This window comes from Pseudorca crassidens, chromosome 7, assembly GCF_039906515.1.
Source record: "Pseudorca crassidens isolate mPseCra1 chromosome 7, mPseCra1.hap1, whole genome shotgun sequence".
In the NCBI taxonomy this organism is placed as follows: Eukaryota; Metazoa; Chordata; class Mammalia; order Artiodactyla; family Delphinidae; genus Pseudorca; species Pseudorca crassidens.
The window spans coordinates 72,235,366-72,255,753 of record NC_090302.1 but is presented as its reverse complement, the minus strand read 5'-3'; the positions used below and the strand labels follow the sequence as shown (position 1 = coordinate 72,255,753).

Below are 20,388 nucleotides of genomic sequence, written 5' to 3'. Positions count from 1 at the left end.
ATCTATCAACACTCAAAGACACTTTCAAGGAACTATGATTTACTTCAACCCTGACTTTCTAGTCATTTTGCTTTGTGACTATCTGTCCATTTTCCCTGCATTCCCATTCCACCCCCCTGCAATCTCTAACTCTTACCTGTGCCTCCTCTTTCCGGCATTCTCAAAGATAGAGGCTAGTAATAAATAAACAAGTAAAGGAATTTCTTTTGGAAAGGAATGAGCTTCCAGAAAGATGTTACACTGTGCAAGAATTGTAAGTACTGGGTAGGAAGCTGGTGTTACCTTTCAAGATTAAAAGAAGAAATCCAAGCTGGAAAAGAACCTAGGTCAAGTGAATATTGTCTCTACTTATACATCAAGTCGATCCTGAGAACTACAGTTTCACTTGGAGGAAGAAATAAATACCATGAATAAAGCTATATTTCATCCTCCTGAATGTTATTAAAATATGGGGTTTAATAAAGTAGCCTTCATCTATAAAACAGAAGGGTTGACAGCACTTGGTCTTCTGGTTAAACTTTCTAAATCCTCAGAGTAAGAGTCCAGATAAAGGCTTGACTATCTTTACTGTCAGCAATACATGTGTGGCCCAAGAACTGTACTGCCACCAAATGCAGAGGAGTGGCTTGTTGTAATTTTATATACAGCTGCTCTTTTTGAGTGTCATCATACACCCCAAAGTGAAGGACCTTAGCTCAACTCAGCACCTCTTCCCCTGGACAGGATGTTTATCCTGCACTTTTCTACTCTGACATGAAGTGAAAGGTAATTCAAACCGTGCAGCTTTATTTGAAAGCATTTCTGACTTCATTCTTATCCTAAAAGACGCTTAAAAAAACCCAAACAAACAAGAGAGCAGCAATATGCATATATTAAAATAGAGAAAGACATTAAATTACCTAATATCTAACATAGAATACTGGAACACAAATCGAAAAAGGCATGCGTGCAAGTAATGGATGTACATTCATCCCTTTCACTCAGTTCAAAGAGAGGGAGCTCTCAGTGACTCATACATAGGGGACAGAGTTTAATGTTATAAAGAAAAGTGCCATAGATGAGGCAGTGATGGCAAAGGAAATGAGTCTTTCCAAAGCAGAAAGATTTAAGAGGAAAGGAGATCGTGCCATATCGCAAAAACTCTAATAGTACTGTTCCAACCCTCCCACGTTGCTCTCTCCCCATCTCTTTTTGCTTCTTGCATTTCCCTTCGCCACCAGTGTTAAGCGTGTACCTCCCCGCACAACTTACCTTGAAACGGGACTCCATTGAGCTCTCGAGAGTGACACAAGGACCTAACCAATCATATCGCGCGGCCTCTCCTGGGCGGCCTCAATAGAAGCGTCTGGACCAATCAGGATCCTGGGTAGATGAGCAAGTTGCGTTGTGGCACGACTCAGCGTATACTTCCGCGCGTGCTGCCCGGGATAGGAGCCTGGCAGAGCAGCTGCACACACGGCAGTGCGGAGGCAGAGAAGGGGTTGGTGATACGGTGCTATAAATCTGTGGTCCAGTCCACCTCCCTTTTAAGACGTCCTCCCCCCTTATTTCTGTTCTCAGTTAGAGATGCAGCAGCTTACTCCTGTAGCGACCTACTAAAAAGCAACAAGGAGAAAGACATCGTCTTTTTGAAAAAACGTTCTTTCGTCTCTTTCTTTGTTCCTTCGTTTGTTTTTCTTGCCCCTTTTTGTTTAGTTGAACGGCAATAGGAGGGTAGTCTCCGTCTTTTTAAACTCTCTTTTTTAAGTTTCCCCTCCCCTTTCATATATTTTTTTTTCGCCATTTCTCTTAGCGTTGGACTTTGGGGTCGAAAGCATTTCTTTTTATTTGCTTCTTTTAAGCCGAGCACAGTTTTAGGTTTCGTGCTGTCTTAAGAGAACTATCCAGCAGCCTCTTGCTCATCCTTATTGGGAGAACTGCACCGTTACTTTAAAAACACATATACACAAAAACCTTAAGGGAGAAAGGTAAGTTTCGGTTTGGTTTCTTTAATCATTAGTTGCAGCGATGCGCTGGCAAACCCAGAAAACCTGTAAGTGAGCAGAATACAGAATACGAAGTTAATTGCACATGTTTGTATTATTTCAAAGATACTGCTCTGCTTTTTAATTCTAGAGACCTAGACTAAAAGACCGTGGACGCATGCTTGACGTACTGAATATTCACAAATGTCAATGGCAGAAACTTAAGTGGTAAATGTGGCCAGGGAAGAACAGGGGTACAATGGGAGTCTAGATATTGAGTGAGCTTCGGGATTGAGGTTGGAAGTTCATTTCGTGGGAAGAGAGGGATAACTTGGGTTTGGCGGGGGCGGGGGGATGCATGCCTCTACTTTCGCGAAGCAACCGAAGGACCGGAGAGGCTTTAGGACCATTAAGGGGAATCAGAAGCCTGGACTTGGAGATTAGACCAGCGAAAACCCCCGACTTAATTGCATTAACCAGATAACATGTGCTGGGGAGATGGGATTGCCAGATGGAATTTATATGCTGCACTAGGCAGCTAGTTGTAGTTGACTGAAAAAAGTACATGCCGCCTGAGGGCTGGGGCTGGGCTGGGGCTGGGGTGGGTAGAAGCTGTCAAAGCTCATCGGTGCGAGGTGTGCGGGCTCTAATTCACGGCCGCCAATGATCATGGTTGTGTTTAAAAAGAAGATAGACAATTTAGGGCCGAATTCTTAAGCCTGTACCGGATATGAGATTCCCTTTGTTCAGGAAAGCGTAAATAAGATCCTTGGAGCTGTGTCTGTTGGAGGGGCGGCTGCCTGGGAGCCTCGCTGTGCTGCGCGCTGGGAAGTGGATTCCAAGCCCTGTCCTTGGTCCTACGCGGCTGACTTCGCCTTCTGGGTGAGGGGGGAACCCCCTTCGCAGCCGACAAGGCTTCGCAGCCACTCAGTAGCCAACTCGGCTACACATCCCTCAACCCCTTCCTTGCGGCCCCCCACCCACCCCTTTTCTCGAATAGCTATTGTTAAACTGACGCCTGGAGAAAGATGGTTGGGGATGAGACGCTGGGCAGACACTTGCTTCATTTTAACTTTTGTGATTTCTCAGGGTTTAGGAGAAACCAGCTGGCTTTCTACTGCGAAAAAGAGAACACAGGGTAGAGGTGGGAAAGGGGGAGGATGTTCGCGGGGCGGGGAGGGTGGAGGGAATGGTGGTGGCAGTGCCCTTGCCTAAGAGAAGTTTAAATTATTGGCACGAGGGGGTGTGGGCGAGTGTGTGCATGAGAGCGCCCGTGTGGTGCTTGAGAAGGAGAGGATTGGGAAAAGGTACAAAGCCGGCTGGCTTAATTTCTCTCTGCTCTCCATCCCACCCACCCTCCCAGTTCGAAAAGCCAACGCGCGGCCGGTCTTCTCCGGACTCGACTTTGCCATCTCCGGGGTCCTGGGGGCTGGGGATAGCAAGGTGGCAGTGCCCACCCCGGGATCTCAGCGGCGAACAGGACTTCGCGTGGCCATTGTTGCTTAATTTATGCCCAGCACGTTGCCACGTACCCACCTATTTCACGTCTGTAAAGAATTAATATGAGAGCTGTATAACTGTGGGAAATTGGAGGTTGGATACATTCTCTGTTTTCCATTTGCAAGTACGGGTTAGCGAAACTGATGTCGAGACTGGGTATTTTCTCTCGTAATTACCAGCTGCAGATCTGGCTTTACTGTGGCCAGAGTGAGAGAAATTGTCAACCATTTAGAATTTACTCTTAACACCGCTGGGCCAGGATGGATGTCTCTGTACTTTCTCCCCGAAATGAACAGGTTCTTTCCCCTCCCCCGCTCATGTACAAACATTCCTGTTGGTTAAGATTCTAAACCTTCAGCCCTTCCCTACACCCTATTTATTATACCCATCCTCTGGATGTTGAGAGTGGACGGGAAATGGAGGTGGTTTATTTCTTAGGCCTACAGTGCAACCTATAAAATGTAGGCTTAACATGGGGGGGGGCGGGGTACAGAGCAGACAATAGTAACCTAAGAAATTATTTTCCTAACTGGAAATCAGTTCCTAAAAGTCAGGGGGAAAGGTGTGAGTGTTTGGGGGATGGAAGGGTATGAAATCTGTTTAGGGCCCATAAGATTTCCTTGGTAAAATGGCTTCTTAAATGGGACATCTGAAAGATTTGTTAGAATCTAAAATAAGTCAAAAAAAAAAAAAAAAAGACGGAGAGAAAATGTTGAGGGTTTAAAAATCACCTTTTGGGGGATTAAGAGAATAACTATTTCTCTTAGTTTTTGCTGAGTCTGTCTTACACCAGGTACTCCTGGGTTCCCCTTCCCTCTTTTATCCAAGTGCTTGGCAGCCCCACTTTATAAAGCTTAACCTGTTCTGGAGTTCTCCACGAAAACGCAGTGTTTGCCAACTAGAAGTGGTTTGGAAGACTTGGGGAACTCTGTTGAGAGAGAGGTCTCCCATGACTTCAAGAAGTCAGTTTCGGGAAGTAGGGCATCATAAGGCATTCTAAGAGTTTTAGGCTTGGATTGGCAAATTTGGTAGGCCCATTTTTGCCTAACGTTTGGAAACAGGCATTCTTAGCAATCCCCCCTGCCTGGGATGGGAATATTATAATTAACTGTTTAGAGGGAGGTCAAAGAGGCGCAGGCGCTTTGAGCCGTTTCCCCAGGAACCCGTACAAAGTCAATTAAGGTCATTTAATTGCAAATCGTAATTGGGGTGACAATAGAAATGCTGATATAGAATTAATTAGCTATTTCTGGTGTCCCCAGTCTGGGTCCCCCAAATTGAGGGATGGACTGTCTCCATTTCGATCATGGCTGAGCCCCCTACTTTACTGTCTGATTTGACTTCGCCCAGGAGGGCAATTTTGTCTCCTCTACCTCCCGCCCTGGGTTAGAGGAGTCCTTCCCCGCTTCTCCCCCAGCCCCGCCCGTCGCGTGGGGGGCGGGGAGCGCTGGCCGCCCTTAGCGGACCTTGCTGCATCAAACCCGCATCATGCCCTTGAAGCTGTAACCTCGGTCACGTTCTTGCGGCGACTCAGCCGCCCACTGCTCAGTTCTTTCTCTTACCTCGTGCGATTACAGGTAGGTTTGACAGGTGATATTTTTAAATGTAGTTTTTTAGGGGGAAGGGTTAAAACGGAAGCCTTTGCATTGAAAGAAAACAAACACACAAAAAAGCCCCAATATGACAGGTGCTCTCGTAATTAAGCGGATGAGCAGGTGTAAAAACGTGCTTCCGCCGCGTGGTTTGGGGTCGGTTTTGACTCCCAGTCTTGGGTCTGGGTCTGAGGACTGGCACAGGTTTTTCCTGGGGAAAGCGATTGAACTGGGCGTGGGGGTGGGCCAAGGAAAGGCAGCGATGGGACGCCCCCTCGGTGAAGAGTTGGCCGTTTCAGGTCTTCGGTGGGGGGCGTTGGAAGGATGCGGCGAGCGACAGGCGCTTATATAGTCGAGTGCAGGATTTCCTACTTTGTGTTTGAAGCAGAGTATAGCACCCCACACAGGTACTCGGGGCTTATTTGAACATCAGATTCCATCTAGACAGGCAGAGAAGGGCAGCGGGGGCAAACCTTTAGTTTTTCGCGGAGGGACCGGACCCTTCAGCTGTGAAGTAGGGAAAAAGCCCTTGAGCTTTGCTTGCAATATGTTAATATATGTATGTATATATATTTGATACACATATATCAAAGTACCCCCGCGCGAATCGCTCTGGCTGCCCGTTAGAGTCCGGAGCCTCGGGGTTTGCAAACTTGCACCTGGTATCTGACGCCTCTGGGCGCGCGACGCTCTCCGCGCTGCCAGGGGAACCTGGTCCAGGAGCCTGCCTGGAATCGAAAGCTGGGAGGGAAGGAGCCAAAGAGTCCGCAGTCGGGCGTGTGCTCCCAGGCACCGACCCTCGGGGCTGCCGGGCAGGGCACGCGCCGGCAGCAGTAGCCGCGGCGCCGCGAACTCGCCGCCGGCCCCGCCTCCTGGCGCTCTTCCAAGCAAGCCCCTCCTCCCCGCCCCGCTACAAACGGCGGGACCGCGGCGCCCGGGCGTCACTGAGGCAGCTGCGGGCCGTGTGAGGAGGCCGGTTGCTGGCGCGGCGCGGGTGGGGCGGGGGTTCCGCTGGGTTCCAGGCCGCCTTCCCGCCACCGTCAGACCTGGGGACGCCGCTGCCGCCGCCACTACCGTCTCTCCGCGGAGCCCGCCCGGAGCGAATCCTCCGCGGCTGTGTGACGGTCGGCAGCGCGAGCCGTAGTAGCTGCAGCTCTGAGTCACAGCAGGCAAGTGCGGGGGTGGGGTGGGGTGGGGCGGGGGCGGGCACGCCTCGCCGGGCCGCGAGTCTGTTTCGGACGCCGAGGCTGAGGGCGGTGCGCGCCGCCGCGGCGCTGTGTTGCGGAGTCCGGCCTCGGCTCGGCGGGAGCCCTCGTCCGGGCTCAGGGCGGGAACGTTGGTGGAGGCGGCGGAGGTTGTGCACGGGAAGTTCCTAGAGCTCGACCCCTGGCGGCGGGAGTCGAGGGAATTGGTCGCCTCGGGAGGTGGCACCGCCCCTCTTGTGGGCACAAGCTGGTTGGGGGCGGCGGGAGCCGAGCGGGGCCAGTTGCGCCAGGCAGCGTGCACAGGCGTGGACGTGTCGGGTTACGGCCGCGGGTGGCGCGAGAAGAACTGCGCCGAGACGCAGGTGAGTGTATTGGAGGGAAAGTGGGGGAGGGGGCTTTTCTAGAAAAAGGGCAGGATTCCTGTGGTGGACTGGCACCTCCGCCTTGTGGGAGGCTGCGTGCACTGGGTTCTCCAGTCGGGTGGTGTCTGGTGGCGTGCCCACTTGGTACGGCGCCTCCTCGCGCGTGGTCCTTTGCGCTCCCGGGGCGTCTCGAGACTTGCTGCGGCCACGCAGTGTGCGGAGGTGGGTTGGGACCGTGGGCGCCCAGGACAGAGCAGGGAGGATCCTCGGGCCGCTCTTCCCCTTGCGCCGTGTTAGGTGAGATCGGGCGCAGCCGCGCGAGGTCGCAGCTCGAGGTCGCATCCCGGGTTTGCGCGCGAGCCGTGCGCTGGGCGGGAACCACGGGGCGGGTCGGGCCGCCGGGCGAGGCAGGCTCTGGGCTTTCGCTTGCTCGCGGCGGTTGCGGCGGCTGCCTCCAGCTCGGCCAGGAGGGCTGGCCAGCGGCGCCTCGGTGCACGGACGTGTGTGCGCGCCCTGGTGAGACTCGTGGAGTCTCGGGTGGACCAGCCTCTGTTAACCAGCAGGTGCTCCTCCAGTGGTCGTGACAGTGACCAGCACACAGTCTTCCCACGGCGTTTCCTTAAAAGCTGACTTGTTATCCTAGAGCGCTGGAGCGCAGGACATTGCCTCTAGATGTGAGCCACAGGCACGGAGCCGTAGCTGTCCAGATGGTCATTTAAAATAGTGTGCATTTTCAAAGATCATCTTTACGATAAAATGTTCATCTCCTATCGTCTATGTTTTATGAAAATGTGAGGAAAGGAGGGTTTGTTACCGGCTATCCTGTCTCCTTTATTCCTTCCCCAAAGGATGGTGCTTAATGCCACACGAAATATGTCCGGCAAGGACAAAGAGCTTTTTAAAACTTAATATTTTTGTGGACCTACCCATAATAATTGTCTTCATAAAAATGTAGCTCAGCCCCAAACTTATGGCAATTAAGTCCATTTAAAAACTCTAATAGCAGTTGGGATGTAATTTTCCCATCCTTTTAAGTAAAATCGGTTTGTTTGAAATACTGTTCAGTTGCCCTTGAAGACAACATTGTCAAGAATCGTTTCCCCCAGAGTCGTCTGAATTTTTCATTTGTGCTAAGGCCGCTTTTTCTTGCGGAAGCTGACCTGGAGTCTCCATTTTGGTGAGCGGGTGGAAAAGCTTTCCTGGATCTACTTTCTCATCTGGACCTTTGGTTCTAGAAATGGGTGACTCTTGATGGAGGAACTGCAAAGTTACTGCCTTTGGTTTTGAGCTGTTCTTCATAATACGTTTGTAGGAATGTTGGTTTAACACTGTTCAGGTGTGTGTGGGGTACATACTTTAAGTTCTCTTGGAAATGGGGGAGAGAATAGAGGGGGGAAGAGGAAAACAGTTCTGGAAGATCATGGCTGGGGTGCGGTGGGGAAAATTAGATTTTGAAGAAACACGTTCCATCCAATTTTCTATGCTTCCTCTACTTTCTTTTCCTTCTTGAGAGAATGTTCTTGTGTTTGTGTGCTCAAAACTGGCCCCTTAATGCCCTTTCGGGTAACTTTGTGCTGCCACCTTTCGGGGGAGTAAGGTTTTTTGTTTTTTCTTCAAAGACCCAGCCTTAGGCCTTTAAGGCCCCCCCCCCCCACACCCTTTCTCCCTGTCTTTAGGCGTTTCCTTCACTGTGTCTTGTTTGCTGTTAGAAATCATGTCAGGTCAGCTGTTTAAGCTGCCACGCACTCTTTCCCCGTGGTTCAAGAGAATTTCAGTTTTAGGATATGCTACTAGAATAGAACAGGTACCCAAAACTGGTCAGTGTCCGCCAGGCCTGTCTGTTATTTCCTACTGAACCTTATTTTCCTTTTCTAGGCTCAGAATGTATTGGTTGTTAGAGTTCCTTTTTTGGTTTTGGTTTTTTGGTTGGTTGGTTCTGGTTAATGCTTCTTCACCAGAGAAGCGAGGTCCTTCTCTGTCTGGTTCAGCGCTTTTAGTTAAGACTCAGCTCCCAGCTGGTTACTGAAGAACAATGCTCTAAGTGGCATTTCTACTTCCTCATTTCTTAATCCAGCTTTTGGTTCTTTGTATACGGACAGGTGTTCCTGGCTGAATCCTTGTTGCCACTTTCAGCCATTCTAGCCTTCTGTGCTTTTCCTGTTGATGTTATTTTAATTAAAAAAAAAATACTGCTTTGCCCTCTCAAACGTCTCTTTCTCTTCTTCTCTTCTAGAAGGAAGTCCCAAGTTCTCTTTAAGGACACAACAGAGCCATCCAGAATACCCCAGCTTCTAGGCTGGGATCAAACTTTTCCTCTTAATTTGATTGGAAGAAAAAATATATTTTTTAATTTATGATGCTTTTCAGGCATCAGCATGGCACAAGAGCACCACAGTGGCAAATTACTCTTCGCGTTCTTTCTCCCCAAAGAGCTGGGTACTCCTAAATAGCATCTTATCAAGACTGACTTTACCTTCACCTTCTTGATGGCTTGGTCTGCATGGTAGGGTCAGTTCTTTTGCTTCTCGTTTGAAATCTTTTAAAATCTACCACATTATTACATTCTTGTTGCCACCTTTGTCACAGATAATGTTTATTTGGGAGTAAGGGAGGTTGGAGATCCACGGTATTTAGCCTGGTCAGGTTAATTTTTTTGATGGCATTGGGAGGGGCTCTATAGGTGAGATGGTATGGGGCCTGGGTGGTGTGCCACCCTGTGGAAAACCTGCCCATAGCAGTCCTCCCCAGCTGTTTCTGATTCTTTGGAAAATCAGCTGAATGGGCCAATAATCATAGTAAGCTACCACATTAAAGTGTTGATGATGTTGTGTTTTTTCTTTCTTTTTTTAAAGCATGGGTATTTGGTTGGAGGCAGGGCCACTGAATGGGCACATGACCATAATGCCTCCGCATTGAAATTCTTGATTTTTGAACAGGGAGCCAGTACTTTGATTTTGTACTGTGACCTACAGATTATGTAGCTTATCCTGCCTGGTTAGAGGCTTTCTTGATTGTTAATATTTAGCTGGCAGCATTGCTGCTTTATGCTAATACTATATTATAGAACTGTTGGAAATCCAAGGCTCTGTGCACTAGTGATGCCACACCCAACTCTTGAATTAACTCTGGAGGACATTAGATGCATAGAATGTTTACTTGCTTTGGCCAATTTCATTTTACTGATGTGGCAGTCTTCACTGGTTCTTGTTACTCAAAGAACCCACGTGTTGTGTACTCTAATGCCAAATCCATTGTTTTGTTTCTAATTTGGGAAGAACATTTATCGTCTATTTATTTGATTCTAGATACTGGTTGGTTTGCAGCCCTTGTCGATTTCAAGTGCTAAGTGGAAACAGAAGGTGCTTAAGCTTGAAAGGCAATAATTTGTTTTAAGCCTTTTGTGTGTTAAAATATACACTTTTTTTTTTTTACTGTTTAAGTAGATTTGGTAACTTGAAATCTGAATTAAAACTAGGAATTAATGTCTAGTAAAAGTCTACAGAGGTTTTATGGTGTATTTAGGAAAATTTTAACTAACAGGAAATGAACAGATTTGGCTTTTAGCATTCATGATGTATATCATGACTTTAATTTTAGTAAGGTCAAAGGAGAACTTTTTTTTTTAACGGGGAGACGACTTTCTATATCAATAGCCTTGTAGTCCATCGTATAAAACAAAACAAAAGGCTACTCCTCTGTAACAGTGGGTTAGGTGCATTTTCATAGCCATCATCCCCGCTATTACCAATGCTATGTTTCTCAAGATTAGTCTACATAAAAATACCTGTTTTTGGTAAAGGTGTTATTTTCTCAGAGCTATGGGTTTGGTGTTGAATGCATCAATTTCATTAATATTCTTAGCCGTATGTTTCCCTTTCGAATGTTGCTTGGTAGTTTTGTGTGATGACAGGTAAGGGTTTTCCTTGTAAGCAGGGTTTATGAGGAGGAGGATAGGTGCTTTGGCAAGGAGTGGAATAAGGAGTAAAATAACTGAGAAGGTCATAGGAATAGGTGGCGTGGGGTTAAAGCCAAACCAATTTGGAGGTTGCCTTATTAATTGCAAGTAATTGTGTTTTATGTTTTTTTGTTTTTTTTTAAAAAACTTGCACTTTCCTAGTACTTGTCTATATTACTGATTTCTATTATGTCAGTTTCTGACTTAAAATGAATAGCAAAGAAGGTTTGACAGGCAAGACCCTCTTTCCCACTTTTAGAAATTGTTTATTTGAAAAAACTGGATGATTTTTCTCAATAGACTTATTTATCATGAGACAGTTATAGTAAAATGTTAGATTTTTTTTTAAAACGTGAAGGTTTTGTTTTAGCATCAGATAAGTTTTGAACTACTAGGTTGAGTTTTCTGTATATTTTTCCCTTGTCTAATCTAATAGTGATAGATTTATACCGGCCTTTTTCCTTGACTTAAAAAAGGAGTCTGTCTCATAAAAAGGAAATTTATATTCTATATGATTAGCTTTTCTTTTCCTCCAGAATTTTTGTTGTTGTGGGCTATTCATTACTGGAGATTATTTCAGCAGCTTTAAAGACTATATTAATGGAATACCACAAAAATCCCTATTTTCACAAATATCAGACCCATTAACTGTTCTTTCAGGATGGATTTTCATCTTATTTTGTTTTGCATTTAGTTAGCAGTGGTCAGACTCACTTCAAGCTCAGTATTTTCACTAATTTTATCTCCTTATGAGAATATGGGCAATAGTTATTTCAGAGGTCTCAGCTTTCCTGTATTTCCTTATTATGGAGCCACTGTAAAATTGAAATTTCTTGTTAAGATTGAGGAGTTTTGAGTCTCTTTGAGCATCTGAAGAAAGCTGCGGGCCCTCTTTCCCAGGAGAAAGTCACATATCCAGAAATTTCCATACAGTTTCTACCATCTTGCCCTCTGGAGTAAAGACTATTAAAATAAGGTTCTATTTAGGAAACAGGACTTTGAAAATTGGAGTTGTCTTACATTGGTGAGAGCAGGGAGAAATTCAGATTGGTTCTTGTGTGCCGTCGTGTTAGTGGTGTGGGCCTTTAGCTTTCGTCCAAGGCAGTCTCTAAGCTTCCTTGTCTCCTCATAGGTTGTTTTAAAATCCATTCTGATTTTGTAAACAAATATTATACATGTAAGGTTTTCTTGTGAACACAGTGCTGCCAGTTTAACTACTGAGTTGTCTTGCCTGAATAGATTTTGTCACTTTGGTTGAAATTCTTAATTTAGCAGATCCAGGTGGAAAATACTAGGCTGGTATTCTGAAGTTTCCGTCATCTGGTTTTGGCTCAATTACCTATGTCCTTGGTTTTTTAACCTTTCTTTGAGTGTGAAACCTCACACCTCATTGACGGGGTGAAGATGAGCATATTGAAGTATGAGATTTCTGGCAGCAGAATGACAATGTTTCCTGAATTGGAAAAGTGGTAATAGGTGGTCCCCATAGATGAGTTTTATATATTTGGCCTTCAATGTGTTATTATGAACCATTGTTTTTATAACATACCATCTTTATAACATACCATCATACAATGTGTATTTCTGCCACAGAGAAAGAAAATTCCCAGACTGTAGGGAGGTTTTGGGAGAATTGTGACTTTGAACATTTCAATATGGAAATAGATATAAATATATCAATGGAATTTGGAAGGGAAGTTTAAAATGCATTTTTTTTCTTGAAAATATAAATAAAGCTAAGAGATTACATGTGAAATTATGAGAAGTTAGCCAGCTAACATTCCAGGAATATAAATATCTTAATTTAAATTTTCCATCTTTTTTCAATGAGAAGTCAAATTTTAAAATTGAAGCATTTACATTAAAATAATCAGCCCATATCTTCTTGATTTGAATTTTGTTTGATCTCTTATCAAGGATCTATTCCTATACATGAAAAAAATGAAATTTACACTGAAATAACATTTTTCCCCTGTTGGTTTCAATATCTTTTTACCACCCCAAGTGAAAAGTCATTGATGGATGCCCTATCAAGTAAGTTATTGGAAATGGCTCACTTGTTCAGTTTTTAAAGGATGTTTAACACTTTTTTATTCTTTAGGCATCATTTGTGCATATCAGAAGTATAAGAGGTATGTCTCAAAGCAAATAAGTCACAGTGTGTTTGAAAATAAATTCACCGAATTGGGTAAGGTAGGGAAAACACTCCTGGAACTGTTTGTACTTGATCTTGAATTTCCTCTGAGCTGCTTTTCAAAAGTGAGCTTTTTCTATTTCACTGTTGCTGCTGCTCTACTGGGGGTACCTTTGGTGACACGAGGATCATCCATCTTTATTGCAGGACTATCTAGAACATTTTAAATATACAAAGTTTATTATAGAGTGAGCAAGTTTTTATGACCTCTTCCCCGGTAAGGCCTATTTCTGTATGAGTTTGCTCAACACCACTTTCTCTCCCCTAGGTGCTACTTAACTGGTTGCTGGCTTATTTTGTTTAAACCCTTGGGGTCCTTTTTGGCCTATGGCTGTGAATGACTCATGGACTTTTCCCAAATACCAGGTCATCAGTGCTTTAGGTTTTCATCCCTTCCTTGCCGTTGTCCCTGCAAAGAACTTGAACCACCCACAGCCTTCCACTCCTCTCTGTGACGCCTCTTGCTAGCCCTCTGTCCCTTAGTCACCTGTCTATGCTTCGGAGCCCTGTGCCAGTTCTGCTGCTAGCCTGGCAGTTCTGGGTCAGGCATAACCTACGCACTTGTCCCTTTCTTTTCTTATTCAGCTTCCACTTTTGCATTGGCTCTTAAGCATTTTGTTACATTTTATTCACTGAAGGTTATTTTCTGTCATCAAGACAGTTGCCGCTATTAGAGGACGAAAGGGAGAAATGGGTTATCAACTGACAAGTGGATTCTGCCACGGGTCCCAGATGGTGGCCCATGGGCTGCATATTCTGGGGCTGTTTCATTTGGCCTAAACTGTGTTTTAAAAAAAGTAGTGAGTTGTTGATTTAGGCATTGGCCAATATCATGTAAGGATCTAGAGCCATATTTTGTGTCTCTGGAAAACGTGTGAAGGTGGAGCAACGCTGAGCCCATATTCACTGCACTGTTTACATGGAGCATGGTTTATTTCACTTCAGAATACATTGTTGCTTGGCCTTTGTGGGTATTTGAGTTTGTGATTCTAATGCTTCAGTTCCTAAAGCCATGGGAATTAAAAAGTTTATTAAAATATCTAGACAAAGGCAGTAGTTCTGAAGACTTCAGTTCTTTTGATTTTCTTTGTGTTTGCAAATAACGTTTGAATTATGTTAGATTGTTCCTTATAAATTTACATCTTGAAGTCTTCTTTATTTTACATAGAGAAGTCTCGTCTTGGACCTCCTCTTCCTTAATGCCTGGCTGCAAGACAGCTTCTCGTTCCTTTACAAGATGTGCTTGCATCAGGGTATCTTACCTTTTTTCCCCTCTCCCTGGGATTTTAAACTTGCCCTCATTGGGAGCAGAGATTTCTTCCTGCCTGTTGCCTGCTTATATTTGTTCAGATGCTTTGAGGTCAGCAGAAGTTGCTTGGTGCTGTGAAAACTAATAGGATGTTATGAGCTGTTTCAAAGAGCCCCATGGCCCACCTGCTAACCTCATTGCTGATGGTGTCAGCTTAGAAAAGACATTCTCCCCTCAGAATGCTGTAAAAAAGAGCTGATATGAGAGGTTACCAGGTGTGAGGTTTATGTGTGTGTTGTTCTTCTCTCCTTTTCCCCCTTATTTTTTTTTTTCAGTTTTCAGCCTTTTCTAAACCCCCTCTCCAGAAACAGCAGGGCAACCCAGCAAAGCTTTCTCCCACGTGTGCAGTAGAGCAAGCTGATACGCCAGCAGAAGTAGAAAGAGGCCCCACATGTCGTGTTTGGACCAGTGTTGTAATTTTATTTTACAATAAGGAAGGTGGATATTATTAATCTACTCCTGAGCATAATAGCACAATTTGAATAGCAGAGAGCAACTTTGGTGTGCGTTAATGTCTAGTGAGATGAATACAGATGAATGGTAAGTAGGTAGAAAATGTCTGTGTAGAGCTTTCCTTTTGGTGACTTGAAGCACTTACATTTCCAGTTAACTTTTTGTTCAGCCCAGCACACAGATATGAAGACCTGTTTTATCAACCCAGCATTAATGTAGCTTCTGAGGATGGAACAATGCCTATAAAGCCCTGCTCTCCTGGCAGCCACTTGAGCTGGGCCAGTCATAACAAGGAATTAGAATGTGTCCCTGTATTGAACATCTTAGCAAAACCTTTCAGAATAGTAGGAGCTTAATGCTGGCAGTTTTAAAAATTGGTGCAGTTTCTAGCCCAGCCACATTTTTTTAATATTTGGGAGTGAGTGAAAGTGTGTGCTTAATTTGAAAAAAACTAATTTTGAATTAACTGTGTGTATAGTTTAAAAAATACTGTAGGTCTATTCTGAACTAATTTTTAAGAGGCACTCTAAAAAAACTCTTGGTACCAAGCATCTTCCATGATTATATGATTCTTTTAGATGAATATATTGCTTATTTTGACATGCCCTGGAGTGTCTTGTTGAGGGGCTTCCAGGGTGTCTTCATTGTTGGGTGGGGTGGGGCATTGAGAATTTGTTTTTTAAAAAAAGAATCGTGTTTTATCTTCCTAAAGGTTGAGAATTATTGTCATGGAGCTTCTACTGTGCTATTAGAAAGGCTTTGGTTTTGGTGGGCTGGTAGTTACCTTGGAGACTAGACCTTTTCCAAATTCATCTAAAGTTTTTTCTTCTAGTTTTTTTTAAAAGGATCTTAAGAAATGTCTTCACGTTTTTTGTATTGGGACCATGTTCAGAAGCCAGGGAGTTTGTGTAGTACTTATGGTTTCATCACACATTATTACTGAGTGCTAGGTACTGAGAGAGCTTTAGAGAAATTTATAAAGCATCCTTGTACTCATTCCTTGGTCTGCCTGCTTAAGGAGATGCGGCAGAAAACGATCTCACAAGCCTCCCCCTCTAACTTTAATAGTAGTTTGAGGACTTGAGAAAAGGGACATATCTCTATAGTCTGGGCATTAAGGATATGGCCAGGATTCTTCATATTGTTTTGGGGACAGGAGTGTGGTTTTCTTGGTCTCAGTTGTTTTGTGTGTATATTTGCTTAGTTTTTGTGTCTTCCCTCCTCCCTCCCTCCCATGTCATTGTCATTCCTTTTGGGTCTCTCTTTTGTTGTATGAATAATTACTTCCTAGTTTGCCAGGAGTCCGGTCACAGGTAAAGAATGTTTATGCAATGCAGAACCTGCCAAGTTTAAGTTGTGGCTGGAGAGAGACACCACTGCGACTGTCTTAATTCTGCTCTTGTCCAAAGAAGATCGGATCCCAGGCATGTGTGTGTAACCACTTGAAGCCTCCAGTGTTTCCCCCATGGTTTTACTCTCTTGATAGCATGATGTGCCAGGAGCTTCTTCTGTGTATAACATTTATTTTTCAAAACATTTAGGAAAAAGTCATAAGGATGATAAAGTTTCTTGGACTCCTTCCCTGTTAGTATAGTTCCAGTAGTAGTAAGCCAGTGACAGGTTAGAATCTGGGATGCTTTTAAAAACACTGATCTATACCTTCTCCTTGATTCTTGCTCATGCCTAAGACCACGTCTGCCAGGAACAAGGGTTCTTAAGGCTGCTGATTGTAGCTTTCTCATGCCAGTTCTTGATGTTCTTAGGTCTGCCTGTTGCTTTTCTCCATTAATGGCATTTACATTTCTTACTTCGGAAAGGTGATTGGACAGCCTGTATGCTGCTTCATCTCCTTGTTTTGCTGGAGAGGCTCATTCCCTCAGGTGGAACTGGCTCTTGATTCTTGGACTTTTTAAAAAGGATTTGGCTAATCTACCTGTATTGTTTGTGGACAGTAGGGGGCAAAGTTTGATTTCTTGGTGAACAACATAGTTTGTGATCCAGAGAAGAAAAGTGAAGGGGTTGGTTTTTCCCCTTTTGTACAACTTCTAAAAGTAACTTCTAAATTATTGCCTCGTGAGAATGCAATTAGAGTAAGAAATTTTGTATTTGATGGGACAGTAAGGAGCTGCCTGTTTTTAGTTGCTGAAAGCCCTGGCTGTTAGGACAGAGGAACAGGTGGAATTAGTAATTGAAGGTGGTGTACTGCCCACAATGATGGAACCAGGAGATACGAGCATTGTGTTTTCTGTTCTTCCAGGACTTCACCACAGTTCCCTGGGATAATGAGTTTACAGATGAGGGAAATGAGGCTCAGAGGTCAGGTGGTTTGTTAAAATCATCCTGCTGGGTGGGTGTGAAGGACTTAGGTCTGTGACTCCTAGTTCACTCCCTGTTACCTTGGTCTCCAGAATGATATTCTTTCTACCTCTGGTAGTTCTGTTGGTTGTAGTTTCAGGTGGCTGAGGACACAGAGACAGATCCGAGAGGCAGCTCGACGACTGTGTCATCTCCAGGCCTTATTGTTTGGCCCCTCAGTGGTGGGGCTGTTGTAACCTGTAGCCACTCCCAGCAGAATGCCCATACCTATTTCCCCAGGGCCAGGATTCTGACCTTGCATTTTTTTTTTTTTTTTTGCGGTACGCGGGCCTCTCACTGCTGTGGCCTCTCCCGTTGCGGCGCACAGGCTCTGGACGTGCAGGCTCAGCGGCCATGGCTCACGGACCTAGCCGCTCCGTGGCATGTGGGATCTTCCCGGACCGGGGCACGAACCCGTGTCCCCTGCATCGGCAGGCGGACTCTCTACCACTGCGCCACCAGGGAAGCCCCTGACCTTGCATTTTTTAAGGTCTATGACCAGATGACTTCTGGAAGAATTCCATCACAGGCTGGTGTCTTGTTGCCAGCTGGCAGTCTCCACTTGCAGGATTACTTTTTGGAACTATATAAAGTATAGATCTATAAGTGAGGAAATGAAGGCACTGTCTTCAGACTTATTTTAGGATTCTGTTAAAATCAAGAAAAAAAGATTGTGATACTGTGAGCTCTATTCCTGGCGAAGGTGACATTCTGATAACCCTAGCTCGTTGTAGTAGAGAATCTGTAAGGACTATTCCTTAAAGTTGTTACGTTTCTGGGACTAATATGTTCCAAATCTGATGGGCTTTTAGAAATGCACCTATCTTTGTTCTGAGAAAAAGTTGCAGGTCAGGTGCTCCATAGGATGTATGATGTCCAAACTTCAATCAACAAAATATCTACCCAGTAAAGATGGTTATTGATTTATCTTGTTTCTCCAACTTAACTGTCAGAAAAATCTGTTGGAGGGAGGGGGGATGGTGAAGAATACAGATTCAAGATAATCTTTCTGTTCTTCCCTAGAAAGGGGACATCTGTCTTGTTTATTATTTTATCTCTTGCACCTAGTGTGTTACTTGTTTGTAGTAGAAATACAGGAAGTTATTTTTTTAATTCAATTGAATTCAGAGTCTGGAATTGAGATAATACAGTACTTGAAACTTACTGTCAATTGAGAAAGTTTTATTTGCTTCTGTAGGTAAACCATGAATGATAGGTGATCTTATTAAAATTTTAATCACTACAAGGAAATTTTAGCAAAAAATGTTGGTTTAACTAATGCCATATTTCCTCAAGTCTTAGATGTGCAATTTTTACATAGTCTTTGAATCTCATAAATATGTCCACTTAATGTAGTGATGTTTATTTTTCTTACAGCTGGGAAGCTAGTGGTGCATCTTTCAATCCATGATATTGTAGAATAGAGACGCTGCTTGTTAACGTGTCCCTTGGTTTCTTATCTTTGTGTATATTTTACTCTTTCAAGCCTATAAATATTATCCTTGTGCTCTGTGAAGCTGTTGTAAACCTAAAAAAAAAAAATAAAAAGAAAATCATCTCTACATATTTCAAGCAAGTGTCTCTGGTGTAAAATTGGCCCAACAGGCTATGCACATAGCGAAGGAGTATAGCATAGCAGTCAGGTGGAATCCTGCCAAGGGTGCTCCATGCTGTTTAGCCAGATTTAGGACATCACAAGATGAAGCAGAAGTTAAGATAGGTATTGAGAATTCAAAGCTGAATAGCTTTTTATATCATTTCATCGTATAGGACACTGCAATCCTAACCTTTGACTTTAATAAATAGCCTGCACTTCCTTTTAATTTCTGTAAGTTTCTTTTTTTTTTTAAAGTTGGCCTCCACTATCAAAAGATTTTGAGTGAAAGGTTTCTGTAGTTCCCCAGTTCTCTAAGAAATTCAGAAACATAAAGAGATCAGGGGACTTGTTGTCAGGTCTTGGGTATTTTATATTGAGCTTCCCTAAGGAGTTTTATGGAACTTTACCTGTAAGGAATTTTTCATTGTGGCTGGAACCTCTTTCTCTTCCCCATTCCCTATGATTATTTCCTGTTTGTTATTGTCTAAAGAAATGAAGCAAATTTGCTGACAGTTTATTAAATGACTGTTTGAAAATGTTCACTATTCCTTTTTGCTAGAAAGTGGCTTCTTAAAACTTTAAACTTTCCTCTAGACCTACAGCTTTATAGGATTTAAATTTTTATGCTTGTGTTGTGCCTGGCCTCCTGACCTTAATGATATTTTGTTGTCTTCTTGATTTCTTATCCATTCACTTTTTTTGGGTTGTTTATCAACCTCTTTTACTCTGCAGTAGTTTAAAAACAATTATTTTTCCAGCTTATACATGAAAACATCTCAGTTTCCTTAGTTTCATTTACTTAGTAAACATTTTGTTCATACTGTGTACCACACACTGTCTTAGATACTGAGACATAGTGGTGAGTGTGATCTAGTCTTTGTGGACATGAAACTCAGAGTATTGGGGGAGACACATGTTAAAGCTCTAGAAGTTATTATTTATAATGGTGATTTGTGTTACGAAGGGCAAGAGTCTTTGGGGCTCCTAACTTAGTGTGGGGTGGTCAGAGAAGTTCATTTGTTAACTTCATCTTCCCTCCCATCTACCCTCTCCCTGCCTTACTCCATCAAAGGCAGACGTTTTGTTTTTTAATTTTATAGGCAATAGAATATTAGAATAGAAAGGGGTCCTGAAGTTGAACTCTCTTTTTCCCTGATAAATTCATGGTGAACTTTGAATCCTGGATCTGATCCCTGCCATCTAGTTTATATCCCACCAAAGGTCTGGCTTTTTTTTTTTTTTTTTTTAAACAGCCAAGAAACAAACTGTAATGTTCTCAAGTATACCAGTAATTTAGCAGCTTTCACACTCAAAACTATACAACCACTGCCAAGTCCAGCAGTGTTATCTGCATAGTCTACATCTTTCACTCGTGGCTTTGAAAATGCGCTGCTCTACTCAATTTTGAAGTATAATTTATCAACATTTTTTTGATAGTACTTTTCTAGTGTATAAATTGCGGTTGTAAAAACTATAAAGAGAAATGTCTGTTAGGCTTTTTGATTTGGTCTAAAGGACTTTACCTACTCGCCCCAAATTATAGTTTGTCATTGATTGAATTGTTTGGTTAATTTATGAATAACCTTTTATAGAATCCCTCTGCCAGATCGAGGCAACCCACCCCATTTCTTCACAATACTGTGTTCCTCCCAGTATTCATTTAAATTTGAGCTAAAATCAAATACCATATTATTTTGGAATTGTCTTTGAAACATTCGTTGGGATGGGAGAGGCTTAGGCAGTTTTCTTTGTAGAAACCTTGGAAGACATTTATTGAAAAATACTTCTTTCTTAAAATGACCTGAATGGCTTTTGGGCAGTCCCTTAATTCTAAAGGGCTATGTGTGTTTGTAAGAGATTGGTAGCAGAGTCTGGGAAATTGCTCTAAGTAATCAGAAAAAG

General features: G+C 43.6%; 1 protein-coding gene across 10 annotated transcripts in view; it reads left to right on the top strand.

The window, feature by feature from the left end:
* The first annotated feature begins 1,428 nt into the window (after window positions 1-1,428).
* The window catches only part of ELAVL2 (ELAV like RNA binding protein 2), a 135,714-nt gene continuing 116,754 nt past the window's right edge, over window positions 1,429-20,388 (top strand). For 5 of the 10 annotated variants that reach the window (XM_067744539.1, XM_067744537.1, XM_067744535.1 and 2 more), the window contains exon 1: window positions 1,429-1,967. The gene's annotated coding sequence lies outside the window, so the exon portion shown is untranslated. Of the gene's footprint in view, window positions 1,968-5,967; window positions 6,226-6,313; window positions 6,624-20,388 lie in introns of those variants that run through there. The other 5 variants (XM_067744536.1, XM_067744532.1, XM_067744531.1 and 2 more) reach the window with 4 other exon arrangements.